This window comes from Peromyscus californicus, unplaced genomic scaffold (assembly GCF_007827085.1).
Source record: "Peromyscus californicus insignis strain IS unplaced genomic scaffold, ASM782708v3 Scaffold_6__1_contigs__length_162567912, whole genome shotgun sequence".
In the NCBI taxonomy this organism is placed as follows: domain Eukaryota; kingdom Metazoa; phylum Chordata; class Mammalia; order Rodentia; family Cricetidae; genus Peromyscus; species Peromyscus californicus.
The window spans coordinates 160482807-160505218 of record NW_026294584.1 but is presented as its reverse complement, the minus strand read 5'-3'; the positions used below and the strand labels follow the sequence as shown (position 1 = coordinate 160505218).

At 44.8% G+C, this 22412-nt stretch overlaps 1 protein-coding gene across 2 annotated transcripts in view; it reads right to left on the bottom strand.

The window, feature by feature from the left end:
• Window positions 1-19174, bottom strand: part of Far2 (fatty acyl-CoA reductase 2) — a 115734-nt gene extending 96560 nt beyond the window's left edge. The window contains exon 1 of one of the 2 annotated variants that reach the window (XM_052719105.1): window positions 18680-19174. The gene's annotated coding sequence lies outside the window, so the exon portion shown is untranslated. Of the gene's footprint in view, window positions 1-18653 lie in introns of both variants that reach the window. The other variant, XM_052719104.1, reaches the window with a different exon arrangement.
• Window positions 19175-22412: the final 3238 nt, after the last annotated feature.

Sequence of the window (22412 nt, the reverse complement as noted above, 5' to 3'; positions counted from 1 at the left end):
CCTCATTTGCCCACAAAGACATTTGTGCAATAGTCTGTTCTAGTAAAGACAGAGAGTAGGATAGAACACTTTAGAAAGCTCTTGTGAAGGCCATGGCCACAGCCAGATGGCTCATTTGCACAGAGCAGTAATCTACAGAAGATTATTTGGGTTTATTCAGCAGGCCTCATCCTGGCTCCCTCACCCAGATTCAATGCAGCTGGAATATGGTGAGTGAGATTTGGGTCAGCTCATACCAAAGGCCTCCAGTTCTATCTCTAAATGGTTTGGCTCACTCAGTGCTGCATCACTCACAAAGATCCTCGGGCTCTTGACCTGGGTCAGTAGAGTAAGGTCACTAGTTTCAGAAGGTCTCTGTTCCAGGAAAGATGGACTGTTGCTTCATTTGGTGAGATAAAACAGGCTACCTGTCAATCTTGCAAAACTCGACTAAGGAAGGATAAGAGGTTAGCATGGCTAAATGGGATCTCTGGTAGTTTGTTCAAGAATACAGCTTTAAAGATTGAAGACACTCAGTGGAGAAGAGCACTTGCTTTGCTTGCACAGGCTCTGGGTTCAAGCCCCAGAACTGAGGAAAAATAATAATACTAATAATAGCCGGGTGGTGGTGGTGCACGCCTTCAATCCCAGCACTCAGGAGGCAGAGCCAGGCAGATCTCTGTGAGTTCGAGGCCAGCCTGGGCTACAGAGTGAGTTCCAGGAAAGGCACAAAGCTACACAGAGGAATTCTGTCTCCAAAAAAAAAAAAAACCCAAAAAACCACTAATAATAACAAATAGGTTTTGCCTCTTCCATAGCCAAACCTATCACTTGTATTTTTGAAAAAATATTAATGTGATTTATGACAAATCAATCTTTTCCTGCCTCTTTTTCCCCCTCTCCCTATATGCCCATTCTCTATCATTGTTTTCAGTTACATTCTCTTGGGTAAAAAAACAAGCCCAAATGGACACAGAGCAGGGAGGGCAGAGTGCAAACTAGCTTCAATGTTTGCACGTCAGATGAACGGTCTCAGCGACATCACGCTTGTGTGGCAAGCAGTTTTCTCATGGACCCAGCGTGTCTGTGGCGTGTGAAATGTGTTCACTGCAATGTCTTCAGACATCACGATGACAGCTGGGAAGCAGGGCAGTTGAGCATTCTGACTTCAGCTTCTAGGAGGGTCCTTAGCCAGATCTCCTATACTTTATTTTCTCTACATGAAAATAAGTTATTTTTCCCTTAAAGAGTTTTCTCTTTCCAAGTTTGGGAAACATGAGGCAAACTACACCAAACTATTCCCAATATTGCCTCTGGTGGATGACGTGTTTCACTATTCATGTTTAAACTCAGCTGGAATTCTGATTCCTGAGCTTCAAAGGGTGTAATGTCAGGTGACTCTGAGAGACACATCAGAGTCTGGAAATTAAAACAAAAGGATTTCCTCCTTTAAAAATTTATTCTGGGGGCATGTATTTAGCGCACACGCGTGTGCAAACCCCTGCCCCCACACACATAGCACACATGCATGTAGCAGCCAGAGGTCAACAGCAGGTGTCCTCAGCTTCTCTCTACCTAGTTTTTTGAGACAAGGTTTCTCACTGAACTTGGAGTTCACTGATTCGGCTAGAGTGACTGACCAAGGAAGCTCTACAAGATAACCGTTTCTACCTCTCCGACACTGGGATTACAAGTGTGCACTGCCATGACCATTTTTTAATTCATGGGGGCTGGGGTTTTCATGATTGTGTGGCAAGAGGTTTACTCATAGAACTGCCCTCCCACCCTGGACTCCTTCCTGTAATAGTAATCTGCTTTGCTGTTACTGGAAGCCCAAAAATCTTTTTATCTAATGGGAATCAAACCTTCCTTTTAAACAAATTTGCTAAGCTTCCCCACAAAGCTTCATATAGGGAAACAGTAGTTGAGAGACATTTTAGAGATGAAGATATTAAACAATTATCTCAGGGCTGGAGATGGGGCACAGCACTTAAGAACACTGGCCATTCTTCCAGAGGACCCGGGTTCGGTTCCCAGCTCCCACATGGCAGCTCACAACTGCCTATAACTCCAGTTCCAGGGGATCCAATGTGCTCCTCTCACTTCCTGGGGCATTTCATGCATGTAGTACACAGAAGACATGCATGCAGGCAAAACACTCATACACATAAGATCTAGAAAAGTTTAAAAACCAGTTACCTCCTGTGTTTAGCAGTTTTGGAGCTAACAAGGAAGCATTAGGAAGCCCTGTTTGAAATTTCCATCATTTAAAAGTTTCAGTTGCCGTGGTTAGCTAGATTTTACATTTTGGGATTTTGTTTCATTTTTTAAATTTTCACTCTAGGATTTCAGTTGGGTGAACATGGAAATCCCATTGTTTTTAATCAAGATGACTTACTATTTGTTCAGTCCTGACCCGAGCTTCTGAGACATTAAGACAATCTCTGGATGAAGATGGGAGTCTCTTGGTGGCCACTTCATCATCAGGATCCTATTCTCCATGTCCAGAAGTGGATGACCCGGACACCCCAGGGCCACCTGCCAGTAGCCAAAGGTCCTCTTGTCCCCTCACAGTATTTTCAATCACAGTACTTTTCCTCCACCAATCCAGGGTACATCTAACCACTCTTTCCTCCCGTAGAGCTGAACCAAAGTTCACTAACTCCTGGGAGATCTGGCCTTAAGCCAGGATCAGAGGAGGGGACTTCCCCAACATCTATGTTTGCTCTTCACTGACCCAATTATCAGGATCCTACCTTCTGGTACTTTCTGGAATCCTACATAAAGAACTACTTGTGGATTCCGACTTTGTGATGCGTCATCTCTTCAAGAACTCTGCATTACTCACCCAGTTTCCAGCACTATCCCAGCAGTCCTTGCTCTCTAAAAGAAGTTTAACCATGTGCAAGCTGACTATCTCCTGTCACAGGTTACAGTCACACATCAGGTCCACTTACTCATCTACAGTAAATGTCCTTATTGAGTAAGTCAACATATGTCAATGTAGAGGAAAGTCACTAAATAAATCAGCATGTTAAGAGTTAGAATAATTCATAGGCTGTATTTTGGATGTGGTATTTATTTGACAACTCTGTGAACAGATGACTTAATCAAAACAACCAGAGGAAATCACCTCTGGGAGAATTCAGCTATAGGAGGAAAAGTGGTGTGGGGTGGTGTGGTAACAACAGAAGAATAAAAGGATACAAAGGTGTGTGGAAAGTCATTTGTTAGTAAAATGAGATGTAAGAGTTTATACATTGTCTGAGATGAATAGACAAGATAGAAGGGGGAAGACTAAGTAGCTGAGGTTCTGTTGAATCTCAGAGTAAAATGATAGGAGAGATGGGCTGGGGAGAGATGGCTGGGGAGAGATGGCTGGGGAGAGATGGCTGGGGAGAGATGGGCTGGGGAGAGATGGGCTGGGGAGAGATGGGCTGGGGAGAGATGGGCTGGGGGGAGATGGGCTGGGGGGAGATGGGCTGGAGAGAGATAGCTGGGGAGAGATGGGCTGGGGGGAGATGGGCTGGGGGGAGATGGCTGGGGAGAGATGGGCTGGGGGGAGATGGGCTGGGGAGAGATGGCTGGGGAGAGATGGGCTGGAGAGAGATGGGCTGGGGAGAGATGGCTGGGGAGAGATGGCTGGGGAGAGATGGGCTGGGGGGAGATGGGCTGGGGGGAGATGGGCTGGAGAGAGATAGCTGGGGAGAGACAGCTGGGGAGAGATGGGCTGGGGAAAGATGGGCTAGAGAGAGCTCAGTCATTGCCTTGTACAAGGACTTGGGTTTGATTTCCAGAGCACAGAGGAAGAATCTGAGGGCAGCGGTGTAGCTATGGTTTTCCTGCTTGGTCCACAGTCAGGACAAATCTCTCTCACCTGCCAGTCCCACAGCCGCTCAGACCCAACCAAGCAAACACAGAGACTTATATTGGTTACAAACTGTATGGCCGTGGCAGGCTTCTTGCTAACTGTTCTTACAGCTTAAATTAATCCATTTCCATTAATCTATACCTTGCCACATGGCTCATGGCTTACCGGCATCTTCACATGCTGTTTGTCATCATGGTGGCTGGCAGTGTCTCTCTGACTCAGCTTTCCACTTCCCAGCTTTATTCTCCTCCTTGTCCCGCCTACACTTCCTGCCTAGCCAATGGCCAATCAGTGCTTTATTTATTGACCAATCAGCAACACATTTGCCATACAGAACATCCCACAGCACAGCGGTGCATGATTGTGATCCCTGTGCTGGGAAAGCAGAGTCAGGTTGATCTTTGGGGCTTGCTGGCTAGAAACTAGCACACTTAAGAAAGTTCTCATAAGAGAACTGTATTGAAAAAAAAAACATGATGGGAGGGAGGCTCCTGAAAAATAACACATTTTGGGATTTTAAAATTGTCTTCTGGTCTTCTCTCTCCCTCCCTCTCCCCTTCTCTCTCCCCTTCTCTCTCTCTCTCTCTCTCTCTCTCTCTCTCTCTCTCTCTCTCTCTCTCTCTCTCTCTCTCACACACACACACACACACACACACACACACACACACACACACACTCACACAACCTTTAGGAAACAAGAGAAATGTCAATCTTGGACTGGAGGAGGTAACTTTCTTCTCTCAAATAAGAAGAGAAGTAGAGGTTGATGGGGAGCCGAATAATGTGTGGACTGAACAGAACCTGCCATAGCTCTCTGCTTCCGTGGAGGGTGGGACAGCATCCCATATTGCCAGTAGAGCTGAGGATAAAGGAAGGGAGCTTGGAGATGGGTAAATGTCTGTAACTTCTCCAAACAAGATGTGAAACATGCCAGAAACCGATGAAGAGGCTGACAGCAGCCTGAAGTCCACCTGAGGGTAAAGATGCGTTTGCACTGTCTCTGTCTCCAATAAATATCATCTGTTTTTGTCTAGTAACACCCAACTGTTTCTATGAAGTTGGAGCAGAGAATACAGGTGGTTGGCAAGATCCAAATTCAGGGCCTGTAGTGATGGCTCCGAGATATACAACACTCCTTTTGCAGAGGATCAGGGTTTGGGTCCTAGCTCACATAGCAGGAAGCTCACCCATCTAACTCCAGCTCCAGGGGATCTGATGTCTTCTTCTGACTTCTGACAATACCTGCTCTTATGTGTTATGTGTAAACTCACACAGGCATATACACATGCAAGTTAATAAATAATCTTAAAACATCCAAATTTAGAGAGAACGAATGGAAAAGAATAGGGTCCTCATTAAGGAAGGATTCACAATGTAGGCTACACAGAGGTGGGGTGGGGTGGGGTGCTAAGATCAATAGGAAGATTCAGGTTCTGAGAGAGGTGTGTTTGCCTATGTGTTTATGTGTGTATTGAGGAGTCAAATGAATGACAGTATGTGACCTAGAACAGAGTGAGAAAGAAACATCTGAAAATAGTGTCCTTGCACAAGTGTGACTGTCAGATTTAGAGATTTCATAGAACACCATGCAGAGTGGTGCTGAGATGAGGGCTGTCCTTTCATGTAGATTTCCAAAAATAGGAATCTTTAATGCTCAAAATAAAAATGGGCAGAGATGCAAGGTTGCAGTGCTGGGGATCTCTGGAACTTGCTGTCAGGGTACTCTCAGGAGTGGGAATGTAATGGAGCTGAAAACCAAACATCAAGGAATGGCCACAGCTGACAGCAAACAGATTTCCTTTGGAAGAGAAAGCAGAAGTCTGTGTTGGCATCATGGTCAAGGAAGACTACCCTGACTCATATTCTGGGGTGCACATAAAAGTCCTCCAAGGAGTGCAAAACACAGTCACAATGGGGAGGATTGTGAAGCATGGGATTATGTGGCTGTTATCTGCGTAAAGCATGTGTGCGTGTGCGCACACACACAAACCTTCACCCACCCTCAGGTCCACTTCCTATGCACACCAGCAACTCTTACATTAACAAGCTTTCATGCATTTCATGTACACACTTTAGTCTTTTCTCACAAGAACCCTGGGATATAAAATATGTGATTATCATTTACCAATCAAACTGAGAAAAGAAGACATTTTAGTGACTGGCTGAGGACAAGGTCAGGGACTGTGATGATCGCCAACTTGACACAGTCTATAATCACTTTGGAAAAGAGTCTCAATGGGTCATTTTCTGTGTCAGGCTAGGCTGCGCACATTTCAGTGGGGAATTGTCTTGATTACATTAAATGATGTGGGAAGACTTGCCCACTGTGGGTGGCACCATCACCTAGACCCCCGGACTATTTAAGAATGGAGAAAGTGTGCTGGGCCATGGTGGCACACACCTTTAATCCCAGCACGCAGAAGGCAGAGGCAGGAGGATCTCTATGAGTTCGAGGCCAGCCTGGGCTACAGAGTGAGTTCTAGGACAGGCTCCAAAAACAACACAGAGAAAACCTGTCTCAGAAAACAAACAAACAAACAAACACGTGTGGAGAAAGTAAGCTGAGCACTAGCAGGCATGCATTAGTTCACCTCTCTCTGCTCTTGCCATGTTCTATGGTCTGACCAGTTCGCTCATTGAAAGACACTGAAGTCATCCAGCTACTGTCAGTAATGAGAAAGCTTTCTGTTCCTTCTATATGATAGCACCTAGGGCACTTTGCACAGTTGATAACCCTCAACTCTTTTTTTTTTTTTAAGACAGGGTCTCTTTACATAGCCCTGGCTCTCCTGGAACTCACTATGTAAAACAGGCTGGCCTCAAACTCACAGAAATCTTCTAGCCCCTGCCTCCCTATTGCTAAGATTAAAGGTGTGCATCTTTTTTCTTCCTTCCTTCCTTCCTTCCTTCCTTCCTTCCTTCCTTCCTTCCTTCCTTCCTTCCTTCATTTTTTCCTTTCCCATCACATATCACAGCAGCAGAACTCTGACAATCTAAAGTATGGGCTTGTCAAGGAGACTAACCTCAGAGCTGGTTTTCTTCTTCCAAGTTCCACATTTTTATCTACTAGTATGATTATTTTCAAACTCTTAGTAATAAGAAGAAACCCATAGCTCTATCCATGAGAAGTTGGTTCATTAGAACTGAACATAGAGTAAGTTTTCATGGAAACAGTGAGCTACATTAAAAGTAAATATGATCATAGTATCCAGATATATTTGGTGTGTTTTAATAACCTAGGTATCCTTCATGCTAGAACTCTCAAGGCAGATTTTTAAGTTGGAAGTCTCTCTCTTCGGTGAAGTGTTTCAATAATGGCTGTATTCTAATAGTAATGTCTGTCTTGTAACTGTACTTAAAACTTCATGGGTCTTAGTTATCACATGTGTGTAATATGGGATCTCTAGGGCTAATGGGAGACAGTTTTTTGTAACACAATGACATGTACTTGGTGAATGTTTTCTGAGCATTAGGGGTGAGTTTAGCCAGCAATCACTGATAGCCCCACTCCTTCCTTTCTGTGAAATGTGCCACCAGGGTGATGGACCATACTTACATCATGAGTTTGAGGCCACAGCATGACTTAGGACAGGTCAACAGTTAATGGCTTCAAATGTGGAACACACAGGAAATAACCTTGGCAACATTTGGTAAGTTCATCTTTGTAGTAACCATTTCTGTCTTTCACAAACCAGCACCAAGAAAGCAAAAGGGAACCAGGACACACTTCCTGCTCTGGTAATATGCCAAATGGCCATAGGTGTTGGCCCTTAGCAGCAGCTGGGAACAGTTTTGTAAGAAAATGCAGCAGAGTACTGCTTTTTTTTTTTTTTAACCTCAGGAGAAGCACACTTTAAATCTTTTCTATTTTCTTCCCAGCTGTTAGGGATCAGTTCGTGCCCACTTACACCTTCACGACACTGACCACACTTGGTGGTGGTCGTGCAGCTGAACCGTGCTGCCTCCTCAGCAGCTTCCACTTGCACTGCTCTCCGATCTCTGGCTGAGCTTGGAGTCCTCTCCATCTCCCCCCTGCCCAGCCTCCCTTTTGAGCCTCTACTCAAGACCACTTGTAATTACTGCCTCCTTCCCCTGAGGGTTGAACGGGGAGTCTGCCAAGCAGCTTTGAGAAGTTCATGGCCAGTGTGTATCAATGACATACCACATAGGGTGTGGGGACAGGGCTTACTGATACCAAGGGCCAGTGGGGAAGGGGCAGAGGTGGAATTAAAAAGAGCAGCTGGCTTTAACCCAGGGATTTCGGTGTAAATATCCCTTTGTAGGGGAAACCAAGGCCTATCTAGACAGAGGCTTTGGAATCCAGAAAATGGCTGTAGGTGTCAGCAATGAAGGTGAACACACCTGTCCTTTGTGGACTAGCTGCCCCACCAAGGCTTTGACTGTCTACACCACAGCATGGGGAAAGAAGAGGGCAACATGGGCAATTGCTGATTGTACTTCATGAACTAGGTGGGATATACTTCAAGCAGGTGGACTGCCTCTAATGATGATGAAAATACTCCCATGGCCTTGTATTGCCAGTCCACATCTGTTCATTCAAAGCTCCTGAAGCAGCTGTCCCCTAGCTTATAGAGGAAGACTTCTAAGGACTATACTATACAAACTTTCACAGATGCCCATATAGGAAAGGATGTTTAAGGCAGAAGATTTGTTTTTGTTTAGTCTCCAGAAGTCTAGAGGGCTGACTTCAGGTAATAGAGTTCCCTTTGTCCACTCACTGGGCAGCTTCTGCCAATGTGCAAAGGCACCATTCCAGAAGCTTTGTGACTTCCCCACAGGCATTAATTTTGTCCTTCCTCTCTCACTTTTCCCATCACTATTAGCAGAAAATTACTTATAGACACAGAGGGTTTCTGTGCTTATCTTTAAAGACAGACATGAAGGGGGAAGTTGGAGAATACAAGGTATTAGTCAGTCAGATTTGGAGAAAAAGGAGACTGGGGAAGGGTAGATAAGAGGACAGGAACCCAGGCAAATTAACCACCAGAATCTGTTCTGGTTAAAGGAGAATTCTTCCCAGTGGAATTTCTCATATTGTATTTTAGTTTACCTTCCATCATGTCCTTTCACTGATTTGTAAACAGAGTCTCACGTAGCCTAGGCGGGGCTCCAACTATGCATGTGGCCAGTGATGACCCTGAACTCCTGATATACTGCCTCCATCTCTGCCACTACACTTTGTGCAGCACTAGGGGTCAAAGCCAGCATGTCATGCATGCTAGGCAGGAGAATGAAGAAGAGTAGGTAAGGTTCTACCAGCGTTCTGTGTTTTTATACTGGTGACTAGCATGGCTCAAAACTAGAGGGCACTAACACTTGAGAGCAGGTACTACAACTAGTTCGCCATGAACGCAGAGCTAAGGAACTTGTCTGACTCACAGGAAATATTTAATAAATATTACCAAAGAATAAATATCTGAATAGGGTGGAGTGCTCCTGTCTTCTGTAGTCACAAAATTTCCGTTGTAGTCTACATGCACACGCATTAAATAGACAGGTTTTTCTCTTCTATAAGATAAGAGAATTGAGCCAAATATAAGATATGGTCCTCAAACAATCTACTTTTCGAGGTGTGAATATTATTAGCTAAGACAAGCTATGTGCAGTGTGTGCTATGTATTGTAGGCAAGGGGGTGTGATACAGAGTAATATTGGCTCATGGAAATTCAATTCATCCTAAGAGAAGCTGAGACCTAAATTTATCCAAAGCACAAAGATCCTGTGATCTTACAGACACCCAGTAGCACCGGCATAGCTGCTGCCTGGGCAGAACTGGACCCAAATCGCGGCAGAGGATAAAGGAAGAGGCAAAGGCATAATCCCGCCGAGGAGAGAGATTGACAAGCACCAGTTGCTGGTGAAACAGCAACAAAGGCACTCATTTTGGTTGAGGGAAACAAACACCTTCAGACTACCAGAAACTGCTGTAGGTTTTCTTGACTATGTTGTCATGAATTGCTGGCATAACTGCACAGGTAGTTTTAAGTATATTGGAGCTGGACACATAATTTAATGGTCTCCAGGAGGAGAATAAAGCTGGGAAGTGGAAGGCTGAGTCAGAGAGACACTGCCAGCCGCCACGATGACAAACAGCATGTGAAGATGCCGGTAAGCCACGAGCCACGTGGCAAGGTATAGATTAATAGAAATGGATTAATTTAAGCTGTAAGAACAGTTAGCAAGAAGCCTGCCACGGCCATACAGTTTGTAACCAATATAAGTCTCTGTGTTTACTTGGTTGGGTCTGAGCAGCTGTGGGACTGGCAGGTGAGAGAGATTTGTCCTGACTGTGGGCCAGGCAGGAAAACTCTAGCTACAGTCTCCCTAATTTCCAAGCATCCTGACCTCAATAAACCTGGGCTTGTGTTGACTTTTGTGGAATGCATCCTCTCAGTGACCTATGATGAACCATGCACCGTTAAGAAAGATGACCTAAAACACAGGGCATTTCCACAATGACTTCGTCCGGTCCCTTGGTTCTCAGAGTATTTGCTTTGCCACCTGCGGTTATCCTGTTTTTATCCAGTAAAGTTACAGGCCTAACAATGGTTGTACTGAGGATAAGTAGATATCTTTGCTTTTTCACAACAAATCCCCAGGAATTCCTTGCCTACCCTTCCCATCTTAAGGATTCTGCTGTGCTATACTAGGGGTCATCTCTGGAGAAGTCTGGGAAGTTAAAATGTCATAAAAACAAAAACAGTATTCTTGATGAGGGATGAGGACTACATTTATCTGTGAGTATAAGGACAGATATTTAGAATGTAGTTAGGGATTATGCTGGTTTAGTAAAGTAGTGCTTGTGGTTTCTCCTCCAAGATTCACGACTTCACTAGTCCTGGGTAGTTGGCTCGGTTTCCAGTACCAAGCATGATTTCCCTCTTGTTGAGCAGGTCTTATATCCAATTAGAAAGATATTGTTTCCACTAATATGTATTTGCCACTACTACACCCTTAGGGTTAGTGTGCCATACTGGTCATTGATATGGTTGATATGGTTTATGGGCATCATAGTTGAGTAAGAATGTTGGTTGCTTCCCTCCTTTGGAAGCTTGCATGGTATCTTCTGGTACCATGTTAGCTGGTCCTCAGGGAGGAGGCTTTCAGGTCAGATCCAGTTCACTGAGATTGTGTCTCCTAGGAATGTCAGAAGTTTACACCTATAAATGCTCACCAATATGACTCTACCTTCTAAACATGGGCTGAGCAATGAGGATACCCACAGATATGCTAACATAAATAGCGGGAGCTTATGAAGCCTCAGAATAACTACAGGCAACCAAGGAATGCCAAGAGTGGGAGGGATACTCTTCCCCAGGGAAGTTCACACCAAATGTTATCCAATACTGAATGGTCAGTCATGTAAACATACATTCAAGTAACATTACATAGACTGAGCAGACTGTATTTATGCATTTAGGAGTGTGTGTGTGTGTGTGTGTGTATGTGTGTGTGTGTGTATGTGTGTGTGTGTATGTGTGTGTGTGTAGTGAGTGTGTGTGCATGTATGTGCTATGTGTGTATATAACAACAATTAATGAAAAAACAGGCCATGAATTTGAATGAATGAGGAGTGGTATATGGGAGGGTTTGGAAGGAGGAAAGGGTAGGAGGAAATGATACAATCTCAAAATCATTATTGTAATGTATTTATAATATAATACAATTTATATGATACATATATAAAATATCTCAAGAAATGAAAAAAATTAAAAGAATGACATAAAACTTGTTTCTGAAACAACAACAACAAAAAAAACCCCAAACGGTATTAAGTCCTAAAGCCATAAAGGACATATTGTATCAACTGCAGCTTGAAAATGCTTTTGCTCCACTCAGAGATTAAGGGAGCAACATCCAACAAAACATTCCATAAACCACGACTGAAACTGCACCACTGTGAACCACTGTGACTCTCTGTGCCTGACAATTAAGGCAAGACTAGTGTGTGCATTATTTATTTAGTTATGTTGTTGGCTACACAAAGAAATACGTTGCACCCTTTGCTCTGGTTCTAGTGCAGAATGATAACCATCCTGGCTGGGATGCGGATGTCCTGGACAGACTCTGGTGCCCCTCCCCTTGCTATCTGACTATTGAAACAATGGTCTCCAAGAAATTGGAATTTCCCTAGGAATCCCATGCTGGGTGAAGGAAAAGGCTGAAGCCTGGTGCCAGCCAGAGGAGGAACTTGCCTCCCAAGGAAAGACTTCATACAGTTCTTACAATGTGTCAGGCTGTCACCTTACAGGAGAGACTGGGACTGGGACAATGAGGATGGACGGACCACACCTTATTGGGGCTGTCCTCTTAGCTGTACTTCCTATCTTCCCTTTTAAACCTAACCTCCGAGCCAGGGTCTTAGAGACATCCCATGACCTCTCGTGTTCCTTTTCCCAGGTCACCCACATTAACTAAATCTCTCTTCTCTGCTTTCCACTATTGTCTCTTTTTTGGGCATATTGAAGATGGTTTGCCAAGCCTTGCTTGTTAGACCCATGAGAGCCTGTGCTCTGACCCACTCCAGGGTCAACAACTCCAGGAACAGATTGAAGTGGGGACAAGCATGTGGAAAAAAGACCTCATCTAAAATCAACTCTAATTTCATGTAATTTACACATACCACAGAATAGTCGTGATTATTTTTAACTTCCAAAAAATAAAAGCACTATTTCTAGTTTGAAAGACATACAAAATCAGGAGTCAAATTTGACCCCCCCCCCAAGCTGTTGTTGGCTCAGTACTTGAGTTCTGAGCAGATGAAACTGGAGGTCCAAAGCTGCATGGACCCCTTAAGAACTGTCACCACTGCAAGATTCTGTAGTCAACAGACTGTGCTCCTGCCTGCACCCCCACCAACATATTACAGATAATAGGGAAAGGGAGGGATAAGACTTAAAAAGCCATTGCTGCTTAAATGCCCACACCACATCAACCTGGTAGATTTTAAGTCTCAGATGAGGCCCAGAAGATGAAAACATGACTGTGAGAAACCAAAGGCCCTGCCTGAGAAGTCTTCATTACTCCTGAGTCCCTCCCCTTAAATGTCAACAGACTAAATGAGACTCAGTAAGGTCCGGCAGGGCCTCATCAGGAAAGCAGATTCTGGAAACAAACGTTGGAAGAAAACAGTTTCCTTCTCATTAGACTGCAGGACCTGCTCACTCATGTGGAAGTATTTTCATACCCACTTAACAGGGAAGATTCCATGCCTTTGCTTTGCCCAAGGAAGAAGCATTAAAGAGTAGAGAGCGGCTAACAGTTAACATCCAGTGGTGGGTGTTAAAGACTAATCTGTTAATATAGGACAGTGCTTCCCACAGGATTTCCCACACTGTGATTTCTCAAAGGCTGACTCTGTTAGATGCTCCACCAGAAGCATTTGAAGGGCATAGGTTTAGGAAATACCACAGGAGACATGCTTCACCTTTGATGATTTTCAATCTTCATTAGGATATCATCGGCTCTGAGGATTCCTATAGTAAAACCTCTTAACTGGGTTAAATCAAGTATTTTTTCAGAGTTATCTGACCACCAAAGCTTTTTTCCCCTTCTCTTTTACTTAACTGCTAATATCCCAAGAAACTACTGTCCTACAAATGACAGTCTGGGGGGCACTTCTGTTGACAGAAAGGAGAGAAGGGTTTTAAGTAAGTGAACAGTGTTCTAGAACAAACCCTTTGATGAGGCTCAGTCCTTTCTTCCCTAGCTCTTGCCATTTTAGGAAATTATAACATATCCCATCTAAGCTCAAGCCAGAAGAACAGGAGCTATATCTGTTGTGGTGATAACCTTTAAAAATTATAAAATGCAAGTGTGGATTTAAAAATAATTTAAACAGCAAAAGAGCCTGAAATGCAACCTTTTTCTCCTTTCTTACACACTTATCTGTTCAGCCAGTGTCCTTTTCAGAGTTACTAACAGGGATCATCAGTTCTGTTTTGTTTTTCTGTTCTTATGGGCACTGGAAATGCAGTGGCAGCGAATCCACTGCTTTGAATTTAAGCATTTGGCGGGAGAGAAGATTCAGTGGAGGAATAGGCACTACTCTTGCAGGGTTTGGTCCTCAGGTCCTAGACAGGGCAACTCATGACCACCTGTAATTCCAGCCCTAGGGAACTGATGCTCTGGCTTCCACTGGCACTCATATGCATACCTAAACACACACACACACACACACACACACACACACAATTAAAAATAGAAATACGTAAATGAAGTCTTTAACCCTCAGCAGTAAGTATCTGCAGAAGAATTAATCTCAAGCTGCTCTTACCTCATCCCACCTCCAGTCCCTCACCCCTTAACTCACTCAGACTTGCAAATGGCACTCAAGGCTCAAGTTTCTCTACCTTTTTTGGTTTTTTTTTGAGACAGGGTTTCTCTGTGTAGCTTTGCGCCTTTTCCTGGATCTTGCTCTGTAGACCAGGCTGGCCTTGAACTCACAAAGATCCACCTGCCTCTGCCTCCCAAGTGCTGGGATTAAAGGCGTGCGCCACCACCGCCCGGCTTTCTCTACCTTTTTCACAACACTCTCCCCTTGAACACTCCCTGATTCTAATCATTCATTTTCCAGCCCCTTCTCCTTATTGATTTTTCATAGATTTACTTCCTTAAAATATAGATCAGCAGAGCCTGTGGCTGAAAAGCCTTCAATGGACCCCACCAGAACAGACTCAAAGCTCCAGGAAGCTCTGTGGAAGAAATTTTTAAAAGTCCCACATCAGAGACAAGTTGTCAAGGGAGGGTTTCCTCAGTTCCTCCTTAGCAGGCATGAGAGTTACAGAGGACAACTTGGGAAGGGAAAAGTTGCTTTGAATTGATTGACAGCTCTTAGATAATCAAATGATCCAAAGAAGACAGAAACACTACTAAAGAAAATGTTACCAGTAACTCACTGTTCAGTCTCTGCTCTGTCTGAGAATCACTCAGGCTAAGTTCATCTTAGCAAGTATCTTCCAAGAAGTTATCCTTTACCTTCAACTGGCAATTCCAGTCTTGTACACATAACATTTAGTCAATATTTAAAATATCAAACCCTACTATGTAGCTGTTCTTCATTTGATTTTCTTATTACCAAAATATAAGCGGTCTAAAGGTTGCACAATCCCTTAAAAGAGCTTGATCAATATTCCTAAAGCTACTCATAAGAAATGTAGTAAACAGGTCTCCATTCATTCCATCTCTATTAACATGAAACTATTCAAGGTCAGTAGGCCCATCTGCAGCTGTTATCTCTCTCCCTTTCAATCAAGGCAGGTTCTTAGCTAGCCAGGTTGGCCTAGATCTTTCTGTGTAGCTGAGGATAACCTTGAACTCATGGTCCTACTGACTCTACATCCTGGGTGCTGGAGTTAGTGGCACATGCAACCATGCATGGCTTAATTATCTCTTTTTTGCCCAAAGGTAATTCATGTACCTTTAAGATAAATAGTTTGTCATACTCATACCAGTAAAGAAATTGAGATAAAGAGACACTTAGTGATGTGTTCAAAGGCACCCAAGGAAGCAATTAAATTCTCAGTCTGTGGTGGGAAATGTTCAACCTGAAAATCGTGAGGAGAAAGACCAACTCCACAATTATCAAGTTGAAGTAAGCGTTATTTAGTATTGGCCAGGAAGATGGACACTGGCAAGGTCCATACCTGGAATTCCCAAAGAAAGGTCCCTGAATTTAGGTCAGTCAGGTGCTCATAAAGGCAAACCCCCACAAGGCTATGGTACTTTCTGCCCTTGTCCAATCGGGGGTAAGCATCCATCATGATGTACTTCCTGTCTTCATATTTCCTACCTAAGTATGATCAAGCACATCCTATGTAGTTAGGGCAAGCAACTTTGTTACTGAAGTGAAAATACATGACTTGTTACTTCACAAGAGCCACATCCCCCAACATTCCAGGAACTCATCTGTCCTTCAGTAAGTGGGGCCCACAGGTTAACTTTAGCCCTTATAGGGAACTCACTTGAATTAGGGTTGCTGTGAGAAAACACCATACTCATAAGCTCTAAAGCGGGGCTGTTGATCTGGGGTCAGGGTACAATGAGAACCCAGTGCAAAATGAAGATGTGATGCCTCTTCTTAAGACAGTAGTGACAGCTCCAAGGTTAAGCCAAGTAACCTTCTAGATGTGGGGCTCAGCTCAACTCTTGAGTCTGAATTCCACAAAACCGGTCCCATGAAGAGTGGTTAGACATATGGAATGTGGATGTTTGGGCATCAGGAAGCTGTGACTTTCTAAAAGTGTGTTTGGTTTTGTATTTTATAACTCTTTATTAGACACCTAGAGTGGTCTGTGAACAAAACAAAACATGAAGAGTGTGTCCTTGCCACTAGTGAATGTTCCCACAGAGCCCACAGCATCAGAACATGCTGGCAGGAGCAAGTAGGCTAGTGATCTCTGGTATGATTCTCTGAGATGGTACTTGTGAAGCCTTTAGGACCTAGAGAGTAGTTCAGTTGGAAGAGTGCTTGCCTAGCACACAGAAGTTCTGAATTCACCCTTAGCACTGCATAAACTGGGCATGTGATACATGCCTATAATTTCAACACTCCAGAAGTAGAAACGAGAAGGTTATATATTCAACGTCATTTTCAGCTATAGAGAAAGTTCAAGGCCAACCTGGGCTACATGAGACCCTGCCAAAAATGAATGGATGGATGAATGAATACATTGAGACAGTGAATTCTTATGGCTGACCAAATGTTGCCAGAAAGAAACGTAATATGGATCTTCAAGGGAAAAGAAGGAAAATGATATGATCAGGGTATCTGCATTCTTTTTTTAACATGTTAATTCTATTTATTTAAATTTATTTATATGTATAAGCATTGTGCCTGCATGCATGTATATTGTAATAACACCAGGTACCCAAGTAGGCCAGAAGAGGGCATCAGATACCCCCAGAACTGGAGTTATGGATGGTTGCAAGCTCCCATGTGATTGCTGGGAACTGAAAACTCAGGTCCTCTGCAAGAGCAGTGTGGTGGTTTGAATGAGAATGGCTCGGATAGACTCATATTTGAATGCTTAGGGAGAGAGAGGCATTAGGAAGTGTGGCCTTGATGGAGGAAATGTGTCACTGAGAGTGGGCTTTGGGGTTTCAAATGCTCAAGCCAGGCCAGTGTCCCTCTCTTTCTGCTGTCTGCTGACCCAGATATAGAACTCTCAGCTCCCTCTCCAGTACCATGTCTGCCTGCATGCTGCCATGCTTCCTGCCATGAGGATAATGGGCTTAACCTCTGAACCTGTAAGCCAGCCCCAAATAAATGTTTTCCTTTATAAGAGTTGCCATGGTCATGGTGTCTCTTCACAGCAATAGAAACCCTGACTAAGAGAGGCAGCAAGTGCTCTTAACCACGGAACCATCTCTGCAGCCCCCAAGATGTCTATATTCTTGATAAACCTTGAAGTGATACACACAGACGAGCTATTGACTTCTCAGCCCTCTGAAGCAATCTCTCTTCAGCAGCTGGGGCACATTTTGGTTCCCTGGGAGAGTTTGTCACCACTTATCCGCCCCCCCCCCCCCAGTGGTGCTGATACTGACCAGCTCACTGTGAGCTTCTTCTAGCTGACAGACAATTGCAGCCCAACACGATGGCTTGGAGTGAAGGAGGCATGTCTCAAGACAGGCATGGAAGATGCCCTTAGAAATAAAGGAAGGGTAAGGTAAAGACACAGGCCCTCAGAAATACTATGAATGAAATCACTGTCCTTGAAGTTTGGTCAGGAGAAGCCTCTTGGCACCCCTAGATGTGAAGTTTCCTGAGATTGATTGCTTGTACAGTTTGTAAGCTGCCTTAAATTTTATTTAATTTCTTTGCCCTACTTTGTGACTTAGAGCAACTATGGCCCCAAGTCAAATATCCAGCTCACATAAATGGAGATGCAGAGAGACCAGTTGTGGAACTACAGGCTGAGTATTACATTTCCATTTGCAATGTCAAACTCTGGATACAGCCTCAAACAAGCAGAAACACACAATGCTCTTGAGTTCTCTGCTCACTTGGTCCCTTGCTCACAAACAGTAGAGCCTCAACAAGGTTCAAAGGGTAGTCAGAGTCTTGCAGAGAAAGAGATAATCATGGTGGCTCAGCACTCAGTAAATAATGTAAGGAAGACAAAAAAGTTCATAATCTTATTCCAAAAGGAGACAGGAAGGAGACTGGGGTCAGGAGCCTGGCAGGTAGAAGGCATCCTAGGTTGGGCATGAATTGTTCTGACTGCAATTGCCTGAGGGTAATGTCACCCACTAGAGCCTTCCTTAAGCCACCTGTCCCCTTGTTCTCTCCATGATGCCCAAGTCACCTGGGGAAATCAGAAACTTCTGACAGGGTACAGACCCTACGTGGCCACCCAAGTCCTTTTCAACTTGGGGTACTTGACCCTGGAAAGTCTGAGTGGGAGGGTCTGGGTATTCACAGCCTGGGGTGGGGCAAGGGAGGACAAGAAAGGAGACCATAGCACATATGGCCTGGAAATGCACACTGTCTCTAGGAATAGCCCCTAGACCAGAGAGGCTTGGGTGGGACAAGTCAGATGCCTCTGCCCCTTGGAGAGGTCCCCATGTTCACCTTGATCAGCCTTTCCCAGTTATCCACTGGCTGCTCATCTCACCTAGGAGGACTCAGATGCCCCGCGCCTACAGGACCCCAGAGGATGATGAGTAGCCAGGGACTCTGCAGGGCCACCATTTCTCTGTTGGCACCCGCCTGCTGTGCAGCCACAGTCCTCAGGTTCCCCAGCCCAGCCTCCTGGCCTCCCAGCCCGCGTCTAGGTACCTGCTGCTTCAGTGCTGGTGGCTCACCGGCTGGTGGTCAGGATCCTCCCAGGGATGCTGGAGTCTCTCAAGCTGTTCTGAACCGCGCTGCTGCTCTCGGGGCTCCCAAACGTGACTCTCTATATATCCGGCTCAGAGACTGGGTGTGGGGCGGGAGGAGCGCACCCTCCCTCCGACCTTCCTGGTCGCCTCTGGGCGCCCAGCCGCGGCCTCTGCCCGGGGCGGGAGCAGTGCAGGGGCCTCGGGCGCGCAGGCCCTGAAGATGGCATCGCCTGGGCTGCGTTCGGGTGGTTCCCCCTCGGTGTGCATCGCTGGGTGAGGGGAAAGTTGACTGGGAGGGCGCCCCTGTCTGGAAAAGCCGAGGAAGGAGGGAGGGGAAGAGAGAGAAAGAGTCTGATTTGATTCATTGCAGGAAAAATCACTCCCCTTTGCACTGACAAAATACGCCCCAGATCCCATTTATCTGGCTCTTCCGCACCAGACTCCAGGTGGATGGAGGCTGTGGAGGAGCTCTGCAGGGACCCACCAGCTCAGGGGCTTTTAAACAGTCTGGGGTCCTATGGTGCGGGCACGGGCGCGGGGGGTAGGGGTAGGGGGGGTAGGGGGTGGGGGGGGTAGAGCGAGCGCAGGCGCGCGCGGGGGGGGGGGGGGGGGGGGGGGGGGGGGGAGGGGGGCGGTGAGCAGGGAGGGCTGGTGAGCAGGGAGGGCTGGGGCTTGATTTTCTCCTTCCCAGGTCGGGTTTGGATAGCAGAAACCCAGCTCTTCCTGGTAGCTATCTGGTGGGCAGGGATCAGATGCCAGACTGTGGGAGAAGCAGGCAGAGGCAATCTCTGGCACTTCCCCAGATAATGTTTTCTTTCTCCTCTTGGTAGATTTTAAATTTTTATATATTTAGTTATTGATAAATCTTAGACAGAAACCCCACAGCTGCCCAGGAAGTCGGAGAATGATGGACAGGCAGGAGAGCAGAATTCCCCCTCAACCAGGGAGAGAGCGAAAATGGCCAATGCTCACCTCAGTTCTCTGCACAATGTGGAAGATAGTCTTCCAAATTTACAGCCAGTTAAGGAAAACGGGAAAGAATACGACCCCAAAGTTGCTCTCCTCATTATGAAGGCTAGCTTGCACTTAAAGACACCAGTTTTGAATCACGAAAAGTTGAAATGAATGAAGCGAGCGACTTCATCCTTTAAAAAATTCACTCTTCTCTTGAATTCTCTGCTTCTGAACTCTGTTTAATTAAGTGTGTTAAGGGAAGTGTAACCTGGAGATAGTGGCAGTTTTTCAGAGGTGACTGTGTGAGAACAAGAGAAAGAAATAGGTAGGATCTCTCTCTCTCCTCTCTCTCTCTCTCTCTCTCTCTCTCTCTCTCTCTCTCTCTCTCTCTCTCTCTCTCTCTCTCTCACACACACACACACACACACACACACACACACACACACACACACACACACCCCACTTAAAAAAGATCTGAATGTGTTTTCAGACTCAAATCCTGTGAGTGTACTTGAAATGATCCAGGAAAGTGATGGTAACAAGGTATGTAAATATTTCACCTGCAACCCCACCTTCTCAGTATGCTGGGCCAGGAGGAGGGTGGCAAGTTCAAGGCCTGCCTGGGCTACCTGGAGAGTTCACGGACAGTCTAGCTAATAAAGTGAAGATCCTGTCACAAAAAGTAAAAAGAATGAAAGAAAGAGAGAAAGAAAAAAGGAAAGAAAGAAAGAAAAAGAAAAAATGGGCAGAGAATGTAGCTCAGGGGCATACTAGGCTCTTGCCTACCACACATGAGACCCTAGGTTCAACCTGGAGTGTTACAAAATAAATACAAAATGCAAAAATCACCAGTCAAATAGATAACAAAAGGGGAAGTTTTTTTTTTTGAAAAGCAATTTAGTAGCACATTTCCTTTTTATTTTTCTAGACCTTTTGACAAAGGATTTCTATTTATTAGGGCATATCCAAAAGAATGCACAAAATGAGAAATGTGTGGAGACTCAATTGCTCATTATAGTTACCTGTAAAGTAGGAAATAAAAAGGGCCACTTTCTGGGGAATGCTCATAAGTGAATGCAACATTACTGTAAAATAAAAATCATAATTTAAATATCATAATGTGAATGATACTCATCTATATGATGGGTTAGTCTGCAAGAAACACTATTGTAAAGTACCCTAGCTGAGTGACTTGCAACTGCAAACATCATCACCACAGCGCTGCTTTACAGGCTGTAGGGCTAAGGCATCTGCAGGGCTAATTCCTTATGAGGGCTGTGAGGGAGAGTTGATTCCATGATGCTTGCATACTTCTGGTGGTCTCCTGGCAATCTTTGGTAATACTGAGATGCAGAAATATAAAGGCATTGTGTTAGAGGTCTCTGGAACAGAGTGAAGGAGAGAGAGAAAGGGGAACAGAGAACACACACACACACACACACACACACACACACACACACACACACACAGAAGGTTTATTAGACTGGCTTACAGGCTGTGATCTGGCTAGTTCAACAATGGCTGTCTCCTGATGGAGAGGCCAAGAATCTGGCCTCTGCTGTCACAATCTGGTGCTGGAACCCCAGAAGATTCCAAGAGAGCTGCTAGTCTTCAGTCTAGGTTGTGATCCTGGAGAAGTGGTTTTTAAAACCAGTGAAGGAATGCCTCAGAAGCAAGGTAGATTGACTTGCTAGCAAGACTGAGGGCAAGCAGGGAAAAAGGCAAAAGCTTCCTTCTTCTGTGTCTTTTTATGTGAGATGATACCAGAAGGTGTGGCCTAGATTTAGGGTGAGTCTTCCCACCTCAAATGATCCAATCAAGAAAAATCCCTCACAAGTGTGCCCAGCTACTTGAATGTTAGTTTATTCCAGATGTAGTCTAGTTGACTCCAAGACAAGCCATCACAGCCAGCATCTGCCTTCATCTTCATGTGCCACTTTCTGTGTGCCCAGGTCCTCATCCAAGTTTCCCCTTGTAGGTCATAATGAGTTAGATCTCCCCCAGTGCCTTCATTTTATTTAAGTAATGACATTGCCAACAACCTTGTTGCAAAGAAGGTCATGTTTTGGATTGCTGTGGTTAAAGCTTCAACAAATACTTGAGAAGGAGGTGAACACATTTCCATGTGTGTGTGCTGAGTGGAGGCCTAGAAAAGGCATATGGTCTTGCAAATGCATGGAACTTGTGCATTTGACTTACTTGAAATGGAGGCTCTGCCCAGGTAGCCAGAGATCGTGCAGTAGGACTGTCCTGAGGCTACACAGGGAGACTCTAGGTTGAATGGCAAGTCAGCTTATGAGAGAAAGGCTAGCAGTCGTCAGACATACACTGACCCGGGAAGAAGAGTGAATACCTGACATTAACATAACATGAATCCCAAAGAGGCCAAGAAATACGAAGGACTGCTGGAAGCTGAAAGAGCCAAAGAATGCCCTCCCTACAGCTTCTGAAGGTAGTATGGCTTTTCTCTGAATCTCATACTTGTAAACTCCAGAAATGTGAGAGAATAAATTCTGTTGTTTAAGCCATTTATGTTTTGGTCAGTCCAGGAAATTAATACATGTAACTTTCGTGGGTTGAATTCTATGCATTAACTTTTTATTTTTAAAGAAAGCTGTATGGTTCACTAACTTTTACCTATTTTGGATTGACTAATACTGTTCTTTGACAGTTTCATGCATGTATATAATGTATTGGGACTACTCTCTCCCCACTTGATCTTACCTTCTTTCCATTGCTATCAACCCCTTTCCAATCCCTATCT